General features: G+C 42.7%; 1 protein-coding gene across 1 annotated transcript in view; it reads left to right on the top strand.

The window, feature by feature from the left end:
• Positions 1-22,167, top strand: part of gfod1 (glucose-fructose oxidoreductase domain containing 1) — a 51,732-nt gene that overhangs the window by 19,254 nt on the left and 10,311 nt on the right. The gene's annotated exons all lie outside the window — the stretch shown is intronic.

Here is a 22,167-nt window from a genome sequence, read left to right as displayed (position 1 = left end):
AGACTGTTATGTGTCATGTCTCAGTGGTCACATTGTAACTGGGCGGCGTTTCCAGCAAAGATTGTTTATGGAGACAGGAAACACTGTTTCCCCTTTCGCCATGATATCAGTGACCCCTCAGAAAACATTTGACATGTTATGTGATATTGTTGTCAGGATGATGTGTGTAACAGTGTGTGTTTTGTTTAATGAGCAGGAGCTGCTTGTATCAGCTCTTTGTAAGTTCAGACAGAAGTGTCTGAGTGGAGGTTTACACATCACTATATTAAACTAATTTGAAATGTTTAATGATGTAAACTGAGGAGATGTTTTACTACATGTCATAAAACTAACAAAGAACCTTAAGTCAATGAACACTGTGCCAATAACGTGAGAATAAGTGACAGTTAAATTAGCATAACAGGATGTTTCCTACTTCTTCTGAACTAACTCTGAAACACATATTCTGTCCACACCACATCTACTGCTCGTCTGTCCGTCCTGACAGAAGGATCCCTCCTCAGTTGCTGCTCCTGCGGCTCCTTCTTTTTAACCCTGTTAATGGGTTTTTTATGCCTCCAGGCGTTAGCCTTGTCCGGAAGCATTATGATATAGGGTTGTCTCTCCATCATCTGTATGTACCCATTCTTGTGAACGCAATATCTCAGAAATGCCTCAAGGGAATTTATTCAAATTTGGCACTATTATTCACCTGGACTCAACGATGAACTGATAAGATTTTGATAGTCAAAGGTCAAGGTCAGTGTGACCTTGCATCCGTCTCATTCTTGTTAACGTGTGATGTCAATAACACCTTGAGGGAATTTCTTTAAATTTGGCACAATCAATCACTGTGACTTACGAATGAACTGATAAAGATTTGGTGGTCAAAGGTCATAACTCAATTTAAATGCTAATTATTCACACAAGCGGATATAGTGATGAAGTGATGGCATTTTATATCCAGAATATCAAAGGTCAGCTTCACTGTGACATCATAATGTTCTGCATAAAACACTTTTCTGGCCATTACTTAACATCATATCTCAGGAACAGAAGGGGTGACACTAATCTTGGGTGTCCACCTTCAAACTGTGCTGATTGTATAGATCTTGTGTGTGTGAAGCATCAGTGTTTTCACAGACATGGATGGAAACTGTAAGTGCAACTTTACTGGTTCTCTGAGGGACACAACCACGAGGTGGCAATTCTAGTTTGGGGGGAGGTTTTCCTTATCCGCTGTGAGGGTCCAAGGACAGAGGGTGTCGTATGTTGTAAAGCCTTTGTGATAATGGGCTTTATGAATAAAAATGAATTGAATATTTCTCCATGTATGCAGATATATGTAACACCTCCATTTATAAAGGATTTGCTGTTCGCTGGTTATAACGGTAAAGCTATAATAACAGCTCTGTAAGTGATGGTGAAGCTGTTATTTTAAAGATGAGATACTGATTTGTGATAGGGAGAATATCAGCTCTGTTGTTCCAACCCAGTCTCCAAAATCGTCGAAGTCTGGCGCTTGGTCAGTGACTTCCAGCATCAGACACACCTCTTCCTGGGGAAGCGTGCAACACTTTGTGGCACTACGAAACACACCACTGCTAGCTGTAAGCCCCCCTGCTGTGTTTGTAATTATAGATTCAAGTTGTAAACACAAAATGTTGTAAACTTACTGACTGGCAGGTGTAACTCTTGTGTACTGGCGCTGACTGAAGCAACAGATTGCGTTCTATAGGATGCTGCTACGGATGTTTCCTAGCAACTGATTAACAAATTACTGAGGCTTTAACCAGCTAGGGCGTTTTTTAGATTTTAATGATGCATCCGGTCCAGAGGTCTCCATTACATTTCTCCTCCACACTGATATTAATAACTCTATTATCACCAAATTCAATCTGTCCTCCAGTTTTCTCCTCTCCCTCTGCTCCTCTTTCTCTCTCTTGACCTCGGTGTCAGGGGGCGTCATCACCATGACAACAGTCCAGATTCAACCAAGCATCAGTGACCTTTCTCTCCTCCCCTCCTCCTCCTCTTTTTCACCAAATTAAAATGGGAAGTTCATCTGTCTCCATCCCGCTGCAGAGCGGCTCTGACAGTGAGGTGGAGAATAGCGGAGCCTCGCTGGCACACAGCTGTTCAGGGGGAGCGTCTTCGCCCTGTGGTGAATGGGATTCAGTGAAGATGTCTCTGTTCATTAGTTTGCGCCTGAAGTCACTCGGCTGCCCGTGCGCCTCAGGACATTAATGGTTATTAATGAGCGCTCGCTGTCTTTTATTACAGCTCATTGTACAAGTGTGTTCTCTCCCCCGTTCATGTCAGTGTTGGTTCCTGAGGATCTTCTCAGTGTCCTAAATCAAAAGGTGGAATTCCTCTTTCTCCTCCTTGTGTCAGCACACAGTGCCGAGGTAATAAGCTTAAGAGGCGACTGAATAACGGTCACGTGCAGTGAGTCATGTGCTCCCCACAAGAGCAGTGTGTAGATGTGTCTCAGCGCCCACAGCTGTGTGTATGGAAAGAGTGCGTTACTTTTAAGTGGCCGGTAACTGTTAGCTCTCTGCTGCTCATTAGCATTCAGAGCCTCCTGCTGTCACAGCCTCCTCTGACACAAAGATGCCCTTCATGGCAGAAGCTACCAGAGAAGAGGTCGAGCTCACCTCATGTCTGTCAAAGCCTGACTTTTCCCACTGAGATCAACTGAATTCAGCGTCTCTCTCTTTACTGCTGCTGAGTTCAGATCTACAGAGAATGACTGAGAAGAAGGTGCAAGTTTTAATCTGGCCCTGTTTTGTTTAAGTAACTGGCAGACTTAAAGCAGGGGTAGGCAGTTTTCTAGAAAAGGCAGAATTTGAAAATACACCCTTCCTCCTGCAGGTCTCCTCTCTCTGTCCAGAGCTCCTCCCACTAGACGAGCACAGGGACGTGCACGCGCCTCCTACCTGTATGAGTACTATGAAAAGATAAGAGATAAGAGAGACTTTATTGTCATCCATCTATTTACAGTGCAGTACAGTACTCTGAGGAATGAAATCAAGATACATAAACAGATAAAAAACATGATACAAGTCAAGGTGCAAACATAAAGTGCAACACTAGAAGAAATACAAGTCAGTTCTGCAGTGTTAATTTTAGAAATGGATAAATGTCAACCTAGAAACTCTTGAGGTGAATGGTCCAGTTCAAGGAGCAGACATTTGCAGCAAAAACAGTTGAGAAACCTGGTCTGCTGAAGTTAGCCTTTAGCCTAGCATCATCCAGATTGTGATTGTGACCCTGATGCTGCTATATATTGGCAATTCTGTGAGGATTACTGTCCTGTTTTCTTTGTAAACCCATGTGACACACTAATTCAAGGTGACTATAGCTACATAAACATGAACTTGAATTGGCCGCAGCCATGAGTCTTTGACTCTGGTTAGTAGGGTTGCAATGATCCACCGATCTGGATCGATATATCGATTCAATGATAAACACTCCAGTATCATTAATGCATTGTGAAAACATTGATCCATATCATCATCTTAAGGTTATGCCTTTATTTTGAAATTCTGTGTCTCCGTCAAACAGCAGCAGGTAGATGTCAAGCAGCTGAGAGAACGACAACGAGGATAGCGTTATTAAATCGGGGATAAATCAGCAGTGTGGAATTATTTTCACACTATATATAAATACTAGTCAACAGACAGCACATGCAGTGTGTGAACAACGCCGTCATAAAACGCATCATGTGATGTACCTGCCTGGACGAGCATTTCACTCCACTACCCTCTCACTACGGCAACATTAGCTGCTCTTAAACCAACTGTGGGTTAGAAAAATAATGATGTTACACGTAATTTGTTAAGCTAGTAGTAGAGGAAAAGTCTGCTAGCTGCTAGGCTAATTTATGCTTAAGCTAATAATGAGTGACGAGCAAATAACAATTGTTTTGTTTATGTATCTTGACAGTTATTACTGAGCTAAATACTTTTGTTTAATTATCTTGTTGTTTGCCCATGTGTTACGGCTGTTTGGACAAGTTTGCCTTCAGGACTTTCAGCCAGATAGTTCTTAAGGTTTATGAAAGAGATCATTGTTTGGGTTAAAATGAAAATATTTCTTTTAGAAGGGGCTCTTTAAAAGAAAGCCCTGAAGGTTAACTTGTCCCATGTGCTGCTTTATGTGTGTTAGTGGAGTCAATTTAAAGTAAACTTTGCTGCGTTTATTATTTATGTGTTGTTATCTTTCAGAAGTAAAGAAGAAGGTGGTGGCAGCTACTTCTGTAATCAGTTGTGTTAGTTGGGCAGATGACATCAACTCACATCAGTCGCAGGCCCCTGAATCAAGTCGTATCGAATTGATCGGGGCAGACTTTGTAATATCGGCAAATATCGTATCATTGTCATAAGAATTGTTATAATACTAGTGTAGGGGCTTCCCTAGTGTAGTGGTTAGAGGACTCGTCTTCCTGTGGAAGCTCAAGGGTTTCGAATCCTGCTGGTGTCGTCGTCGCGAGAGGTTCCCACCTCCAAATCAAACCGGATCAGTCTCCATCAGGATGCCTCAGGATAAAGAGAGTAACTCCTGACTCTGAGCCAAGTCCTCAACAAGGACGTGTCTCGAGCTCGTTGTAGACGGGAGGTTTCAGATGCAGAAGTGGATTCATATGATGAAACTGGTGATTAACACCCGTACCAGTTCGCAGAAGGCTAAGCTATTGGCAACATTTTCTCTCCATCTGTGAAACACTTTGCAGATAGTGACATGTGTCAGTCTCTCTTTCTCATAGGTCGGTCTTCCTTTTTTTGTGGTTGCTGTGCAGTGTAGACTTTCGCCATCCTGGACATGCACGCACATGTGCATCTCTACAGCCAATAGGAACGCCCTCTCTTTAAAATGACCTGTAATCGGCCAAGGTCTCCCATCAGAGGCTAGATTTTGTGGCGTGAAAACAGAGGCAAGAGGAGGTGCAGAAGTCTAGACCACTTGAATTAGAATATACTGAAGGTTACTATGGAAATTTTGCCCAGTGACGCCCCCCCAAAACGGCCTACCCCAGCTTTAAATGGATCACATGTGCAGGGCCAACTCAGTCTTGAATCATTGTCCATATTTAAAAAACAGGTTATGATTACCAAACAAATACTGCGTGGTTCCTGGTAAGAGATGACAGATGATGACATGGGACAGTTCTGCTTTTCCAGACTGACATACCGTTCAACTTTGTGTTCAAACATAAAGATACACGTTTCTTAGACAGGTACATGACTCATGTATGTTCAGCAAACACGTCTCTTTTGTATCACCCGGGGAAAAAGACATCATAAACCTGTCACGTCAGTTTTAGAGCTTCAGACATGCAAATCTTCCCACTGCTACTACATATGCTTTTCTTTAAATATGTCGATATGATATTGAAGTTCACTCATCTATTATTTACCACAAACTTTTACTATAACTTACCGTGGCCAAACTCTGTCACCAGAACATTAGGAGCAGTCAGGGCACAGTCTCTGAGGGACAAAGAGTCACTTACCTGTATATTATTGATGAGCGCTGGCAGTCTCAGTAGGTGTTGCTCACTGCAGCTTTCCTCAGACATGTGAGCAGTCTTGTGGCGAATTGCTCACACTTTGCAGGCCTCTATCAATTCCCCCCTCGTCAAAGCAGCTCGCAGTGGTCTGACATTTATTCTGCGGTGCTAATTAATGAATTGGGACACATACACAGGGGCAATTTTTAACCCACCCCAGCCAGTCATTAGAATGTAAACGAGGTGAAACTGCTCGTTGAATCACCTTAATTTGGCAATTACAGGGACAAAAACAAGATGTGTGTCCATGTAGTCGTTTCTGTTTGACCTATACCTGACAGGCAAATAAAGGCTGTTCTGACAGTAAAATGCAAATGGCCCAGGGAGGCTCTGAGTCTTTGTGCGGAGGCAGACAGCTCAGTCTCTGGCAGCCATGTTTTATTTGTCTCAGTTGTGTGTGTTACTATAAGAGGGGAAGTGTGCTGATTAGGATGCTGCGTGTGTATGTGAGTGATTAGAAAGGAGGGGTAGCAGTTCAGCCCAGCAGTTAATTAGACCCCCGAGGACCACAGGAGGTGCAGGTGGAGGCCTGATCACACTCACAGGCACGCTCATATTTGTCTTTGCATGCACGAGGTGTGTTTAAAGAGATGCAGCAGGTCAGTTTATAGGATACAAAGTGTTGAAAGTGTCAAATGCTGATAAATGTTGAACAGTAATATTTAAGCCTATGATAGCTCTTCTCAGGACATAACACGTTATGCTTACCACCTTGGTGACATGATTTTGTGGTGGTGGTGGTGGTGGGGATCCTACTATATCAATCAAGAATGTAGGTTTTGTTTTAACTTGGCACAGGACACGGGAGGTTTGGGTGTCCTTAATTTCCTGCATTCTGGTGAATTTTTTGCACCAATTTATGGTGCAAATGTCAAAATAAAAGTCCTCTGCTACTTTCATGTTTTTATTTGGGGGTACTGCATCCCCCCCAGAAGCTACGCCTATGATACCAATAAATCCATTTTTTAAATTAGGGCAAACTGATCCTCAGCCCTTTGAAACCTGAGCAAATGTTTCTTACAAGAACATGGGAAGAAGGAACTGAGCAATGAAAGAGGAGATGACCCCAAAAGAAATTAGCAAGAAATTAGTAAAAAAGAGAAAATTAAAAACAAGAATTTTTGTAGAAAATAAATGGAAGTTAAAAACAAAGAAATGACTTGAAAAAATATATAAAACATATATATATAATAATGATAACTATAAATATAGTTTTTTCCTAGTTATTAGAAATATCCTTTTAATCTATCAATTTTTTGCAATTTGTGGAACATTTCCTACCAAGTTGCTACTTGTCTTTTTCCCCATGTTTTTGAAAGCAATTAAACCAATGTGCTCAGGGTTCAAAGGGTTGAAAAAGGCTAATGAAAACAGCACTAGGAAAGTGATGTCGCTCCAGGTTTCAAAGGGTTAAAATACATTTTCAACACTGTTTCCATTATCTTAAGCCCCTTTTTAAACTGCCTCTTCAAGGCAGGAATTTCACGCCGTCATGCTGCCTCGCCGTTCTGTATTGAAAGGTACAATTGCGGGAATTTGTCTCACCCTTTAGCCGACATTGGTGACTTCTGTATAAAAGGGACAGCCGGCAGGATGGGATCATAGGTAGCACGGGTATAACGCTTTGACGACATATTATGCCTGCAACCCACTGTGGAAGGTTTAAAGAGTAGCTGATAGCAGTTAGCAGCTAACTCAAAGATGAAAACAGTGGCTGAAAATGTCCGCAATCTGGGAATGAGGTCCTTGAGCTCCTTACTCACCAAGCAGAGGATGAGATCAGCTGCCATATAACAGGGATGGGAAATGATTGCTATTGCCGTGTTGATATGGTTTAGAAAGTACTGCTGATGCGATATATGTCAGAGACCAACACTGTTGTGTTACATGTCACGCCTGTCATGCCTCTTTTGCTTCCACAAAGCTGGCACGCTGTCTAAAATGGCAGCATGATGCCCCCCTTGTTTGGTTCTGTGTATAAATGCAAAGGTGGTGTAAAGACAGGACTTCTTAGCGGCCCTATAGCGTGATCTCTGTAAAAAGGGCTGTAGTCTACATGACACAGTCATACAATAAACCCGTGTGTAGCCTGTCTATAGCACTGTTACTATGGTTAAAAGGGTCAGTGGGTCTAAGACAGGGAGTTGTCACTGAATCATTCCTAACACAATCATTTCCTAAAATCATTAACAGTTATTTGAGAAAGTGTTCTGACTCTGATCTGGGGAAAGTCATACATGAGTGTTTCGACAGCTCATCCAGTCTCGGCTCAGCTCACTGTTCATTTCAGTGAGTCTGTGCTGATGTAGCAGCCCTCCGAGTGCACGCCCATCATTAGCATGTGCTTTTAGTGCACGCATTAGGAAGCACATGGCTGAAACCCCACTCTTCTGGTTACTATTCATCTCCATAGTAGCCAGCGAGCTGCTCTGGTGAAGAGGTTAATGGCAGCACTTAAACACATTTAGAAATGCTAAACTCCTGGAAACTCAAGGGCATTAGCTGGAGGGGGAAGCTAGCTGAGTGAGACTAATGCTTGTCATCATTCATATTTCTGCTGTGCACTAATGGACCTGCAGCTGTAGCACAGATACAGACCCTAAATGCAATCTGCAGTTGTTTTATCAGTCTGATCAGTGTGTTACGTGTAGTCCATTTGGTTGCCTATTCTGCCAAATACTGAAGACTCTATCGCATGACACCACATGACAACCAAAACCCTTCTGTCTCATAGCTCTCAAGTGGCGCTGAACTTTGATGAGAATATTTAAATGCAGATGCTCTAACAAATATTGTGATAGGGATTTAAATCAAAGTATTTTCTGTAAAAATTAATTAGACGCCCGCATTTGTAATCTACACTGTATTATAATGTGAGAAGGGAGGTGGAGATCTGTGTGGGTACATGAGACCCTAAAAAAGAGGGTGGATCATGGGGAGTACCACCAGTTGGTCCAGGAGCTTCTCCTCCATGATGGCCACTTGCAGGCATATTCTAGGATGACTCAGGGGGAAGTTTGACAACGAGCTGGCTATCATCGGGCCTAGCGTAACAAAAATCTTGTGTACCTTGTCGTGACCACCACAGAAGGCCTGCCGCTCAAATTATCCGATTGGACAATGGGAAAAAAGCGGAGATGATAGCTCGTCAGGCACCTAGAGCGCAGAAATGTGAGGCACCTAGCAACACCAAAACAAGCAAGCAAAAAGCCACCTCCAGCTGCTGAAACACTTTCTGTGTGATAGGGGCCTAATAAGGTACAGGTGAAACTAATCAGGGTGGGGCAGGTGATTGCACAGGCGGGAAACGAGAAGTCATGGACATGGAGATGATTGATTCGTTTCACTGAAGCGTCCGCAGTTGGTCAGAATATTTTTGTATGAAAAATAAAGATATAAGTAAGAATTACAATTCTGGAATTACTGAAAAAGTCCTTGATAAAAGACCATTAACAAATGCTTTCTATATGCAAACGTTCTATTGTATATCAGCCGCCATCTAGTTGAGTGTACACAAAAGTTCACTTAAGTTGAACGCACCCAAGGACGTTAATAAGAGCGCCCATGTAGCTCCCATGGGGTCAAAGACTGTGTCCCGGCCGTCATTGAACAGCCTTGCATGAGGGCAGGAAGTGAAGATAATAATCACAGAGAGTATATTAACCAGACAAGAGCCAAATTTTACTTGCTATAGCTTAAAACTCCTTCAGTTATGTGCGTCAGAATCAAAACCACAAGCCTGCAATGTCGATATAAAAACAACTGTTCAGCACTGCTTGTATGCTTGTAAGCTGTTTGTATTTGACTTTGTTTGACTAAAATGGCCCCTTAAATCCTTTCATAGTCTTATGTCACAGGGAAAGGATCAGCCATTGCCTTAATTCATCTAAAGTCCAACTGAAATGAAATTGCATTTTTTCGCCTGCAGCATCTATATATGTTCTGTAAATTCTTGTGTTTTCCTTTGAGAAAAAAATCAGAAACCAACTGTCTACCTCCTAACCTAATTTAAACTCAAATAAAAACCCAGTAAATCCCTTTAAACCGAAGCAGATGACAAACTCCGGTCTTATACATTGACTGTGTGTTATTGCATAACAGCAGAGGGCTGTGGCTCTGCTTCTGCTTCAGCTGCAGGAGAAAGACAAACACCACTGTATCCATCCATCACCGCTATCAAGGTTGCTATTTACATGCTAATTTCAGACCGCGACCACACGCCAGTCACACAATGAGGGCAAAGTAGTCAGCAGGCCTGTTTCCTATGATTTACACCAGCAGCAGAGCTGTACGCTGATGTATCTATAGGTTAGGGATGTATAGTTCTCCATGTCCGTCTCTCTGTTTCACCCCCTGCTCTCTTTGTAATTGCTTTAAGCTAAATGTAATTTGGGATAATCAGCAGAAAGATGAGCCTGTCCTGTCTCTCCAAGTGTCTCCTCCTCTGTGCTGAGACCAGTGGATACACAGTGTTTTACAGTTGGAACCAGTGGGTTTTTCTAACATATATTAGACACCATAAACTTGTTTTAAGCATTACCATACTTTACCCTACCACACCACACCCTACCTTACCTTATCCTACCCTACCCTACCTTACCTTACCTTACCCTACCATACTATACTATACGCTACCTTACTCTACCATACCATACTATACCATACCATACCCTACCTTAATATACTATATCCTACGTGACCCTACCCTAACTTACCTTACCCTACCATACTATACTATACTATACTATATACTATACTATACTATACTCTACCTTACTCTACTCTACTCTACCATACCATACCATACCATATTATACCATACTCTACCCTACCCTACCCTACCCTACGTACCCTACCCTAACCTATCTTAATATACTATACCCTACGGGACCCTACCCTATCCAATTCTACCATAGCCTACCCTAACCCTACCCTACCATACCCTACTTTACTCTACCAATCCGTACCCTACTATACCCTACCATACCATACCATACCATACCATACCAACCCTATTATCTCTAGCCTACCCTACCCTACCCTACCCTACCCTACCCTATCCTATCCTATCCTATTCTATCCTATCCTATCCTATCCTATCCATGCCTTACCTTACCCTACCATACCGTACCTTACCGTACCCTATCCTACCCTACCCTATTTTACCATACCACACCACACCACACCACACCATACCATACCTTACCATGCCTTACCTTACCCTACCATACTGTACCTTACCTTACCGTACCCCATCCTACCCTTCCCCACTTTACCATACCATACCATACCATACCATACCATACCATACCACACCACACCATACCATACCTTACCATGCCTTACCTTACCCTACCATACCGTACCTTACCGTACCCTATCCTACCCTACCCTACTTTACCATACCACACCACACCACACCACACCACACCACACCACACCATACCATACCATACCAACCCTACTATCTCTACCCTATCCTATCCTATCCTATCCTACCTTACCCTACCGTTCCATACTAGGGTTGGGTTGGTTCTCGGTAATACCAATTCGGTTCGGTACTCCGTCTTGGACCGTTTTTTTTTTTTTGAGACCTACCGGACCGCATACGTCATTTTACAGCCTGTGTCTGCCTCTTCGCCAAGCGCACAGCGAGCAGGAGAGAGAGCGGGGTGGGGGTGTTGCGGGGACTGAGCTAGGGGGTGCGAATGCACATGCGCTGAGGCCTCTACTGTAGCCTGGATTTTGTTTAACAGTGACAAGGAGTCGATAATGGCGGACAATTTAGTCTCGAAGAAATCAAAGAATGCGCCAATATGGCAACACTTTGGCTTTGAGCCAGACGAAGGAGGCAACCCTTGTGTGCACTGATTGAGTAAGCTAAACCTGCAAATTTATTTGTAAGGAATAAAAGAAACAACGTGTTACTGTCACTCTGTTGTCCTATGGTTGTTTTTTATTTTAAATGAGTCATTTGCGCCCCCAAGTGGCGAAAATCCGGTATTACCGACTTGATGCGGTTTTTCACAAAAACCTGACCTTTTTTTTTTCTCATACCCAACCCTATTTCATACCATACCATACCATACCATACCCTATCCGATCGTACCATACCTTACCTTACCAACCCTACCATCTCTGCCCTACCATACCCTACCATTCCATACCGTACTATACCCTACCTTACCTTACATGATGTAAGATATTAAAGTCCTGAATTCTATTTTTCTACATTCTGTTATTTCAGTTTTGAGAATATATGAGCTTCACTTCTAATTTTTGGTATCTAGCAGACCACACAGACCAGGCCCATTCTGCAAGGATGAGTCAGTCGTCTTTCTTTGAACATTTGCGATTTGCCTCGCTTGATTACACCCTCCCTGCATGTGTGTGTTTATATGTGTGTGTTTGTGTGTGATTTTCAGAGCTTTTCCACCTCCACAGGCTTAATAGACAAAGCTAATTACTTTCGCAGTGCTTCGGTGGTGGAGGACGCTTTGTGATCTTTCAGGCCCACTCGCTTCCCCTTTGTCTGCTCGCAGTGCAGCCACACACAGTATTATATACTTGTGTAATCATGCACACATTTCAGCATACACATACTCACCGCAGAGACACGGACTGTGTTCCAGAGCAGACAGGCAAACAGCTGAGTGACTGAATGTGCTGTAATAAAGTTGGCAAATGTGTCAGCAAACAGTTGCACACAGACACATTCAGCATTTACAGAGGAACATAGGCATTCATTTGGAGTTGTGTTTGTGTCCACCTGATGATGAATATGGTCCAATATCAACTCCCGACTTTGGTCTCCACCAACTCCTGAGGAAAATATCTGTCTCTTTAGCTGCTAAATGCTTCATTATGTCCAATAAATAGTTGCTACCTTTTTTGTTGTTTGCAACAGCTGCTTGCTGCTGCTGAAAAATGGTTGATGAAAGCAGTGAGAAGCAAAGAAATACAAGCTGCAGGCTGTAAAATCAAATCAGTTAGCTTAAAATATGTGGAGATTCCCACCCCTACTAACTATGACGGTCCAAAACTCAAAACACTTTAATGTATGATATGAAACACAGAACAAAAAAGCGAAACTTCTAGTGCAACACAACCAGTTCATAATTACCCCACCAAATGCTTGTGGCTGCAGCTTCATTTGCTGTCTTGATGTGAGCACCACCAGCTTGGTTTGCATCACTGGTATCCCAGCATGCATTGTGCAGCCATTGCACAATGAATGGGGGGCAAAAATCTGGTCACATATAGTGGAGCTGCACCATTAGAAGCTGGAATCAGAAAATGTTTTGTATTATTCTCTATACCATCAATCAACTAGTCATTCCAGTTCTTGATTCATTCATCTTTCTGATACACCAGAATTTAAAGATGCTATGAGCATAAAAAACTCGCAGCAACTCTCCAACATCCCTGTACCACAAGATAATCCTTTTCTGCATGTGAATATTGACTGATGTGTCGACAGCGTCTCTCAGACTCAACACTTCAAATCATTTTCATCAGTATGTAGGAATCTAAAAAGCTCCTCCCTGACTCGTCTCCTCCTCCTGACCTTCGCCCTGCAGGAGCACGTGCGCAGCACAGCGTGGCAGATGGCTATCGCTCCCGACCGGTTCCCCTGGCTTTTCTATTTCTGGCATCGTTCTGCGGAGAGCCTATTGTGTAGGCTGTCATTATGAAGCGCTCAGCATCCTCCTTAATCCACCTGGTTTCCCTATGTGGTGATTTCCAGCTGTTGCCACTGGGCCTCAATAAAGATGGATTTCATATTATCATGGAAAAGCATGGTCTTGAATGCAGCTGTGAATATTTGTAAATCATTTCACAAAGATATGTGATATGACGTTTTGTTCATTTCTTTTAGGCCATCAGAAACAGACCTACAGTTTTAAGTGTCATGTCAAGTGTAATGTATCACAGTTGCCATGGCATGTTTCCATCTCGCCACGATAAAATGTAACATACACAAGTAATTACATGCTACACTAGTCAGCTGTGTTGTTAAGAACAAATCTGTCAGCCTCGCCCTCACTTACACCCAACCTGACCTTCCTGCACAGCTGCCACTTCCAGCCTTTCCTTCCTCGGCATTACTCCTCCTGTGCACAATCACTGGAGGTGTGAACGCACCAAATCTCATGCACTGATAACGCTCCCTTTGACACACAAACATACACACCTAAATCCCTGTCTTGCTCCTTTTGAGGCCATACAATGAGTGTGTGTGTGTTGCAGAAAAAATTGGTGTTCAGTAGAATACACTGGAGCCATGCAGCGAGGCCCAGATGATGTGTGTGGCAGCGAGCCGAGAAAAGCGTTGGACTGGAGAGAGTTGGCCTTCGCTCGTAATGATGCAGCTGCTCTCTCTCTCTCTTGGCCTTTCTTTGTCTCTGCATGTCTCTGTTTCTGTCTCTGTCTCTGCAACTGTGTGCATTTCCCCAAAAAGAAGTGTAACCTGTTCTTCCTGCTGCTGTCCTAGCAAGAGGGTAAGAATGTTAAAAAAGAGACACACGTGCCTCTTAAAGGCCCAAAACTGTCACGTTCAAGATGTACCTTTATTAAAGAGATCAACAAATAAAAAAAAAGATTATAAAAAAAGGTTATAAAAAGAAAGCATATTGGAGACAATAGTTGTCTCAGTTTCACGCTATCATTTGCTCTGAGGCCACATGCACGGGTCTTTGTGTAGGTTCACAACTAAAACTTATGCATAAAGAAAATAAAACATCAGGTTTTTTGCAGTTTCTTACAAAATTCAGCTTCATTTATACAGCACTTTTCATAGTGATGGCCAAATGAAGCTTCATGAAGCATTTTCTTTATTTTCTGAGCCCACTAGATGGCGCTTTTTGTTCAACAAAAGGTTAAAAGCACACTGAATCACCATTCTTTTAGCCTCTCTCTTTAAACAATGAGTGCCATCTAGTGGGCTCAGAAAATAAAGAAAAGGCTTCATTTGGCCATCACTAACTTTTCATACAAACATGCAGACCAAAGTGCTTCACATGGCAAAATTATAATGACACAGACCCAAGACAATAAAATATTATAAAAGTAAACGAACAAACAAACAAAATATTAAAACTCCAAAGAATAAAAAAAGAGTAAATAAATAGATATAGATAGAATAAAAATCTTGACTGTAATGTTACTCCACACTAGGGCTGCAACGATTAGTCGACTAATCGATGACTAATCGACTATTAAAATAATCAGTGACTATTTTAGTAGTCGACTAATCGTTCTGAGTCATTTTTCATAGAAAAGTACTATAAAAATACCCCAAAATACTCTTATTGCAGCTTCTTCCGGTCAAATATTGGCAGCTTTACACACTCTCCCATGACGGTGAACTAAAACCCTTTGGCGTGAGTACGAAACAAGACATTAGATGACATAATTTTGGTTTGGCAGAGACAGACCGACATTTTTCGACATTTTTAACACATTCTTTGATAAAATGATTAGTCAACTAATCGAAGAAATAATCGACAGACTAGTAGTGATGGCCAAATGAAGCCTCATGAAGCATATTCTTTATTTTCTGAGCCCACTAGATGGCGCTCATGGTTTAAAGAGAGAGGCTCAAAGAATGGCAATTCAGTGTGCTTTCAACCTTTTGTTGAACAAAAATTGCCATCTAGTGGGCTCATAAAATAAAGAAACAATAAAGCAAATGCTTCATGGGGCTTCATTTGGCCATCACTACAGACTAGTCGACAATGAAAATAATCATTAGTTGCAGCCCTACTCCACACTGAAAGCCAGATTAAAAAGATAGGTCTTTAATTTACGTTTAAAAATGCCAACAGAGTGTTAGCCATTCTAATATCCAGAGGTAACAAATTCCACAATTAGATTATAAAGTCTTTATTGTCCCCGAGGGGCAATTTGATTTGCAACAGCAGTAGACAACCAAATTCACACCATAAAAACAGTACAATACATATAAACATAAATAAATACAAATAATAGGTTTCATCAGGTTTAAGGGCATAAAAACATAAAGTTTGGTGACAGAAAGTCACCAGTACTTTTATGGGACACATGAGGAGCATTTAAAAGTTAAGCAGTGGAGGACCTTAGTGATCTGACAGGAACGTAAAGGTCATCTAAAGCTTTATAAACTTTAACTTTAAAATCAATTCTAGAAGATACAGGCAGCCAGTGTAGTGGTCCATTTTCCTTGTTTTAGTCAACACTGGCTGCAGCGTTCTGTACTAGCTGTTTTCTTATTGACTTTTTGGGTTTAAGGGGAACTGCAATAGTCTGAACGGCTGGTAATAAAAGTGTGAGTGAGTATTTCGGCATCTTTCTGGGTTAAAAAAAAGGTCTGCAACCTGATTTCCACTTTCACAAGGGCTACTTGTCACCCAGGAAAAGCTGTGAATTAATTATAAGTGATAATGTGATTTTTCATAATCGCACCCCTTCCACTGTCTGCCATTGTCAGGCTGGTGTCCCTGGAAGAACAGCGCCCTCTGCATGTTGCCTGCTGTAAACCATTCAGCACATCTCCCAACACACCTGACCTTGTTGCAGCAGTGTAACAGTCTGCTAATCTTGGCAGTGGTTTCTTTTTTTATTGAATGTTAATGTACACTAGCTGATACTTAATGCTTAAAATGCTGCACACGGCACATTAAACCACGATTCGGTGAGTCATCTGTTCCAGCCAATTAATACTAATGCCTCTCTTTCCCTCTCATTCTCTTCTCCCTAATGAGATTAAGGATTTGATATTTGTTTTTCAGTAGCCTGATCATGAGCGAAATATGCCTGCTAGTAAATTGTTGTCATGAGAAATGAGAAAAATGAAAGTGCTCCCCTGCTGCTGAGTTTCTGCTTCGCCGTGTAAGGAAAAAGGTCCTTACTGTTGGTGACAATACGCAGCTATGTTAACCACTTTCACTTGGGTTTGTTTGAAGAGTTTCAGGCCTCGGGTGTGTGAGACGGCAGGATGTGATTTCAGTCTGTGAGGTTAGCTGATCGTCTCTGACAGGACATCAGTAGTGTGCGCATCAAAGGCACCTGAAGGCACCTGGAGGCGAGCAGGCTGCCACCATGCACTGCTGCTGAGGGAGCCCTTCTTCTAATCTTAGAGAGCAGACAGTGATGTATACACCTGTGACCGGGTACAGCCTGTTCTGCACAATGTCTGTGATGTCCTTCGTGTTACACAAGATACCTCGTGCTTGCTGCATAATATTATAGTGACATTTTGTTTCTTATAAAGTACCAAACCACACTTTTTTAATTAATCTATTTCACCTTTGTAACCTATAATTTTGCTGCAATACTTTCATAGTATCTATCGGACTCCTCTCTCTCTCTGTTCGTCTTTAAACTCTCTCGGTTAGATATGTCCTGCACATGAATTATTGATGTTGAGGGACTGAGCTGCTGTGCTGGAGGTTTTTTCTGCTCCATTACTGCTCTCCCACTGGGCCAAGAGCTTTACCTGTCAGTTGAGCTCCACTTCACCCCCGCTATCACAGAGTTGCTGAAGCTATTTCACTAACCCCAGCCCCTAGTGTCTTACAGTACAGCTGTGTCTGCTGACACTGGTCTAAGTAACACAGCTTAACTATCAGTGAGTGTGGTCAATATTCAACAATCTGACAAGCATGCTGGTTTAAGTATACTGATGTCTGTAGGGTCCAAAATGGGTGTAAAATAAACGTATTTCGTGACACATATCCACAATGTCATTCTTTCAGTCTCTTCCCAAAGCTGATGACCACAGGGTAGGGTTGGAACCTACATATATGGCTCTACCCAACTCAGAATCTTGTGCGCCTGTACAGTACGAATATCTGACAGTTCGTTCCTTTTTCACATACAGAGTTTGAGAGTTTGAACGGGTTTCAGCAAGACGATTGAGCTGCTTCTGCCCTGACAACCGCCTACATGCAAGAGCATTCCCCAAAAGCAAAGTGTTTTTAAAAAGCGCCTGCTGCCGCTATGGTGCACAGCTGCAACGCTGGGCAGGTGCTTTGGTGAACACTGGCACAAGTGCTAGCTCGCTTTTACCTGCATAATGTAGCAAGGAACGGAAATCACTTACATTACCAACGATTTCTTCGTATTTGGATAAACAACCCATAATCTGAAGTTGTAAGTTGCTAGCACTGTAATGCCAAGTATTCTCACACCAACACTAGTCGCTCCTCCATCTTGTCATCTTTGTGCCTCCATGATGCTAGCTAATAGATCAGCCAGGCAGGCGGCAACCACCAGAAGTTCAACACTGTGAACTCAATGTGGCAGAGCGAAATCTGTGCACGTGCACATGGGAGGGAACTGCTTAATTCCCCTATCGCTGTGTTAGAAAAATTGCTTCCCCTCTGCCCCCTTCTGGAGGCGTTGAGTTACTGCACAACTGTGTGAAAGCCCCAAGTTAGTCCTCCGAGCTAGGAAATAGCTGCACTAACAAGATCAGAAATCTGCAATAACATTTTTTGCCGACATTAGATATGAAACAAAAGCCAGTGACTGAATCGTATTAAGTTGCTATGAGCTGTCAATTCATGGCTTTTAAGCAGCTGGCAGAAGAAAGAATTATCTCGGAGCCTGACCGGCAAAGCCTCTCATCCTCTGAGGAGCTATCTCACTCAGACTCACCCTGGCTCTGTGTCCACAGCTGCCTGTACCGGAGAGCAGCATGAAAGTGAGGAGTGCTCACTGGAGACCGAAACATGCCTTTACAGTTCACCAAACCACCCTGAAAGAAAACTAATTTCGGCGACTTGTATCAACAATCTCATTCTTTTGGATTTGTAACATAGATCAGCCAGTAAACAGATCTTCGGCTTCCTTTTCACCATGACAGTCTGAGATGTGGTCCACAGTACTGCCAATGCTGCAGCAATCCATCCATGGATCTTATGCTCCATCTTAACCTCAATCGTTGACCAGACTACATCAACTGACTCCCAGAATACCGTGGTGCTGATGCTCATCCTAGCTGTAGTGATGATGACATAGACCCAGTGAGCTTTGTTGTTGTGGTAACGGTTATGTTTTCATATCACTCTCCCGCCTCCCAACATACAACACCCTGTACTTTTTGTCTTTTTTGGATCTTGTGGACAACCAGTTCTTTCTTTGCCATAGATTTCTTAAGGGAGGGAAAGGTTAAGAGCACACATACACCCTGTCTCCCAAAGCATTTTCCGTGAATTGCTGGATTGACAGATGCTCTTGCTCCGTTTAACTTTTGCATTTTCTCCTCTTTTTCTCTCTTCCCTTTACAATCGCTCTACTCTTTTATTACCCTTGTGTCTCTTTTCACACTCCTTCTCCACTTCCTTCTCGTCTCTGCCGAGCTGGACCAAATCTTCAATGTCATTTTATCTCCCAGTTGCAGGTTCACTGCAGTAGCTGCTGTGATTTTACATCGTGCTCAGGTGCATCCATAATCTATTGGACACATACACAGTGCATCCTCTCATTGTCTGAGGCTGAGTAGCTCCCATGACTCAACAGGCTGACCTGTCTAAGCCAGCTTCGACCTTTCAGAGCATTGTACGTGAGAAGCGGAAGGTCATTGTTGATCTGAAGAGGGGCTGTTTTTATCCCTGTAAAGGTCAGCCATGAGTTGTAATGACACTGCATTAAAAGCCTAGTGCTGTATAGCTTGAATTATTTCAGTCATGGTCTGCTTGCTGAAGAGACTTGTATGTATTTTGGCCAAATCATGAAAGGAATCGCTGTGGGACAGTGAGATCTGCCTTAGGCATTTTAGTAGCTAGCCAAGCTATTGTTCTGCAAAACCATTGGGCTCAATATGAGCGCCAAAACAATCAGTCAAGAGCATTTAGCATTTACCCAGAAGGGCCTTACCAGGACAATGCATCTTCCCACTATCTGTTTGTGTGTGGTGCTGCCAAAAAGAAGGGAACGGGGGTGCACTGTCGTTGCTTGGCTTTGTGTGTCTGCAGGGGTTGGGTGGCGGGTGGGGGCTCCCACGGCGCTCCTCAGAACTGGGTCAGAGGGATTAATTTCCTGGCCTGGTCGTTTCAAGCTAATGGCAGATTAGCATGGGAAGTTTCACTTCCAAACAGCCCCTCCACCCACAACCCTCAGCCAGGGCTGGAAATGAAGCGGCATGCTGCTTTTCACACTCCGGGACTCCGTGAGTGTGTGTGTAGAGTGATGCCCCCTAAACTGTGTGTACATATGCTTTCTGTCTGACTCCCTGCTGATCGTGTGTGACCATAGAAACAAGAGGTCATTGTGGGCAGTGGCCATGAGAATATCTGGGTGGAACATTGGTTGATATGAATCCTTTAGATGTAGTCTGACACAGCTGAGAGGTTTCACCGACCAGTATTTTTCTATTCAGCTCAGTGATTTTAGAATTGATTTACGTGGCAATGTAACATATGAACACATTCTTAATCTTACAAATAAAAAATGGTTACACCGATCAGGTACGGCCGCTAGCTTATGGTGTTAGGTTGTGCGCTTCTCTGTACTGGAAGTGGGGAGGTTAACTGTACATTTGCCAAACTAACCTATTAGTCTTCATCCTTGGAACATTCTCCATTATGAAACCAAAACATACATTACGAGAACAGTTTACACAAAGCATATATCTCACTTCTGTGTGGTTCGTCCAAGTGTTTTTGAATGTAGAAGAGTTGCTGTAGAGTTCTTCTCAACCATAATTGCGCATTTTTCAGTTTTACAGGCCAGGGTTTCTTCACATTTTCATGGACAAAATTTCAAAACTGTCAATTGATTTTTCTATGCCTATTAGCTCACCTGGTAGAGCAGGTGCCTCCCCTTCAAAGGCCTTGTCCTTGCCGTAGTGGTCGCAGGTTCGATTCCAACCTACAGACCTACGCTACATGTCGTCCCCGCTCTCTTTCCCCCTTTCACACTAACAACTGATCCAAGATTACAGCAACAATTTCATTGAACACAACAACGTTCCATGACTTTTCCAAAACTTTCAATTGATTTTTCCAAGCCTGGAAAATGTTAATACGATATTCCATGATGTTTCCAGGTTTTCCATGACTGTGGGAACCCAACAGGGAAAAAATGTCCATGCAGTGGACAGGCTCAAACGGGGCTAGGGTAATGTTCTGTATAATGGAGTTAGTTTGCTGATTTGGCTCATCTCTTTTGTGCTACATTGCTTTTTAGCATTTCGCTGCAATGGATGCTAACTTCAGGCACTCTCATGAAATTGTTTGGAGAAAGGCTGTAATGTTAACCAACACATATTTGCTTATTGCATTTTATACTCCTTCCTTTTGAGGATTCTAAGAGTTGCTCAGACTGGGAGACTGTAAGTGTGTTCCCATTCACCTCTTTTTACGTGCATTTTCAATTTGCGTGTAAGAAAACCTGGGTGGAAATGCGAAGTTTATACGTTCAGGAGAGGAGGAAAAGTTGGTGTATCGATAAAAAGTAAATGCAACTAAATGCAATGCAGTCAGATGTAGTGAATAAATGACGTACAGTCATGATGCACCAGTATTGCAAATGCCAATCTAAGCTCTCTTCGTTGTCTCTGGATGACTTCTAACCATAGACGGTGTAAAAACAATGGACGTAGCCACTGTGATATCACCCACTGGTTTATAGACTCCTGTAGTTTGGCAACATATTTGGATGGTGGAGCTGTGGAGGAGCGAGGAGTGGATCTGATTCATGGGCTGCAATGACACCTCACAAACAGCCTGTCACTCAAGGTGACGACGCCTTTAAGTATTCACAACTTTAACCCCTAATAAATTTAAAAGGATGAGTAATATCAAAATTCAGCCTGCGGTACAGTTGTTATAAATGGGAAAATTAGCTATGGAGACCAAAATGGTTTTTCGCACCAGGCCCTAAATATGATTATTTCTGCTGTGGAGTTTTGCATTTTAACATGTGGGTCTAGGTTTGACTGGCACTTTTAATTACTCGCAGCACCCTCTCCTCCTGCAGTGGCACCTGATTGAAGAATTAGCACCACATACTGCTTATCTCAATGAACCAACTCCCAATATTCACAGCAGTAACAGTAGTGGATGGAGAAGCGCATAAATTTGCATTTTCTTTCACAGATTTTCTGAGAATTTGCGCTACATTTGGATGGAAACCCAGCTTGCAATGGGCTTTTTTTCCTGCATATTTTGACCGTCAAGAGCTTGAATGACTGATCAGTTAATTGAAAGAATAATCAACTGATTAATCAGTAATGGAAATAATTGCTAGCAGCAGACCCAATCCTAAGAAACAGACTGTGCTGCTTTGACACTGGAGGGCCAGGTTCAAATCCAGTTAATGATGTACTTTGTATGCCCCTCACAGGCTCCCGTCTGTCCTGTAAAAAAGACTAATAGAAGAGACACGATGTTTCTGTCTGTCTCACATTACTGTCCAACCTCCTCTGGCTGTTGTGTTTGGGTGTTGCCGGCACCAGTGGACCTTTTAATGTGCTGGAAGTGATTTTAATTAGGTTTCATACAGTGTCTGCAGGCTCTTTATCTCCTCCCCTCTCCGTCTCATCTGCACCTTCTGTGCTCGTATTTTTATCAACCTTCCATTTGTCCCAGCGAAGCCTGTCTAAAGCTTTCCAAGCTGTGCGGTCTCACCAT

Source organism: Epinephelus moara, chromosome 11, assembly GCF_006386435.1.
Source record: "Epinephelus moara isolate mb chromosome 11, YSFRI_EMoa_1.0, whole genome shotgun sequence".
NCBI lineage: Eukaryota > Metazoa > Chordata > Actinopteri > Perciformes > Serranidae > Epinephelus > Epinephelus moara.
This window is presented reverse-complemented; position numbering and strand designations above follow the sequence as displayed.